Source organism: Herpailurus yagouaroundi, unplaced genomic scaffold (assembly GCF_014898765.1).
Source record: "Herpailurus yagouaroundi ecotype Mexico unplaced genomic scaffold, PumYag 165, whole genome shotgun sequence".
NCBI lineage: Eukaryota > Metazoa > Chordata > Mammalia > Carnivora > Felidae > Herpailurus > Herpailurus yagouaroundi.
Window position 1 is genome coordinate 22,773,346 of NW_024412406.1, and position 2,772 is coordinate 22,776,117.

Consider the following 2,772-nt stretch of genomic DNA (forward strand, 5'->3'; position numbering starts at 1 on the left):
CCCTACTCGCAGCCAGTCGGGCGTCCCGCGGGGACTGGGAGCTGCCCGAGGGGCCGTCGTCGTCGCCAGCCCGGTAGCCCGGATGTCGCTGCCCCCCGCGGCGGGGCGGCCGACGCTTCTCTCGGCCCCGGGAGGAGGCTCGTCTTAAAGGGACAGCGCCGAGTTCGTGCCGGAGGGGGCGGGGCGTCCTGCCCTCCGTGCGCGACCTGTGTCCCGCGGGGACGCCGCGGCGCCCGCGCCCCGGGCCCCCTCCTCCGGGCGGGGCGCACTTGGGGCGCGGCACGCCCTGCCCCGGGATGGCCGCAGATGGCCGCCCAGAGGCCGGGTTTTCTCGGGCCCGAGCCGTGGCCGGTGGCGCCGCGCGGGGCCGGGAGGCGCCGGCCTGTGATTGGCCGAGGCCGCCGTGAATGCAGGACATTGTCTGGTCGCAGCCGTCTCTGTCCCTGCCCGCCGCCCTTCCACCGCCCGAGAAGGGTGCGGAACGAGGGCCCAGGTCCTCAAGGTGCCCCCGGCCAGGGAGTGCCTCCAGGGGTGGAAGCACCTAACTTTTCCGGGATCGTGGATTCTGGGAATGGCAAGAGGTGCTGTTTGAAAATACAGTATTCTCAACAAGGAAATAAAATCGTCGTGTTTGATACAAGGGTTTCCTTTAAGATTAAAAATATTAGGGTCATTGAAAAGGGTCAGCTGGTAGAAAATCGGGTTAGTTTTGTGTTCAAGGGCCTTTTCATTAGGATCTATGATAATTCGTCTGAATATCCTTCATAAAATTTTAAGCTGTATATCCATACATACATATTCATGTTTCTATGAAATAACCTTGTTGTGGACAGTACAGCCTCTCTGGGTCTTAGTTTACATACTTGTAAAAAAGACACGCTCGACTGGTAGCTTTCCAAGTTTGTTGCTATTGTTAAAATAACTCTGATTCTGACTCTAGACCTAAAATCCTGGTATGTCCCGTGTGTGGGATCACATCTCGAGGTCTTGGAATAGAAGAGATCTTTTAAAGAGCCACCGAGGAGATTTTGGTTCTCAGATCTAAATGAATATATGTGGGAGTTATTTAAGTGGAGTTGTAATCTTTCAGTGTGTAATTTTGGAGCAAAGGAAGGTGAGAGCAGTAGAGAAGTGTATGCAGATGAATCAGTTACCAATCCATGTGAAGAGCAGGATTTTCTTTCATCCCAAAGAAGTTTCCTAGGTAATGGAATATTATAATAAAGAATAACCATCTTTCTTATTTTGTTCCCACTATCAAAGGAGTAGAAAGATGGCAAAGGAAAGAAGACACATTTGAATGAAGAGATCACAATTAGAAATGTTTGTTGAGTTCTGAATGTAACTGAATTATATTTGCTTTTTAAAAAGCTGGATAGGAAAAATTATTGTAGAGTTAAAAGCAGTCTTGTGTTAATACAGATTGTGTGTGTGTGTGTGAGTGTGCGTGCGCATGTTTAAAAATCTATTTAATTTTTTTTAAGTTTTTATGTTAATTCCAGTTAGTTAACATATAGTGTTATATTAGTTTCAGGTGCACAATGTAGTCATTCAACATTTCCATACATCACCCGTACAGATTATATTTTGTAGCATCAGTTTAATGCTGTCTTCAAAATTAAAAAAAAAATCAATGATTTCATTTAATTGAACAATCAACAAGAATTAGAGACTTGGAAATGACAAACGAAGGAAGGAAAACATCCAGAAAACGAGATGAATCTAACGGACATGATTCACTGCAAGAGACATGACCTCATTTCTTATTAGAGGGATTTCCACTAAACCAGATTTGATGTTAAATAAATTTATTTTACAGACTTTCCTCAAAATTATACTAATTTAATATGAGGGTTTTGTGTGAGTCTGTGTGTGTGTGTGTGTGTGTGGTCATTGTTGTTTTGTGGTAGGAAAAAAAGAGATACAGTGAAAAATTTAAAACATTGTTGCAGCTTCCTCAGTGGCAACTGTTCCAGGTCCTCAACCTCACCCATCACAAAATAGGAATAAAAAAGCAGAAATCATCAGCAAAAACATTCTAGCTGTCACCAGAACTGAAACACAAATAGTTGTGTGGATGTCTGTGAGTGATACAAATTGACCTTTGATTATTTAAACTTCTAGCATTTAAATTGTTCATTTCTAGGGGCACCTGGGTGGCTTAGTCGGTTAAGTGTCCCACTTGCAAGCAGGCCATGATCTCCCAGTTCGTGAGTTCGAGCCCGGCGTCGGGTTCTGTGCTGACAGCTCAGAGCCTGGAGCCTGCTTCGGATTCTGTGTCTCCCTGTCTCGCTGCCCCTCCCCTGCTCATGCTCTGTCTCTCTGTCTCAAAAATAAATAAACATTTAAAAAATAAATAAATTGTTGATCTCTATAATTAAATTGAATTTACTTAAAAATTATTGAATAAATGATTAACATTTAGGGATTAAGCTGAGTGAAATAAGCTGTTTATAATCAACACAAGCAGCAGGTTATATAATATAGTCTATAAGGTATGAAATGACTAGCCAACTAAGTTTGAGACTTTTCCAGCAAGTCTTTTCCTTAGGACTTTTGCTTTGGTATTCTCTATATAATTATAGACCAACCTATAGAGAGTCATAATATTTACAGAACACTTGGTATATGCCAAACAGTGTTTTCACTATCTTCTTAGATGCTCATGAAAACCCTAGGGGGCGGCGACATTATTATCCCCATTTTACAGATGCAGAAGGTTAGGTAGCTTGCCCAAAGTCCGACAGTTGGGGTGCAGTGCTGGGAATCGGG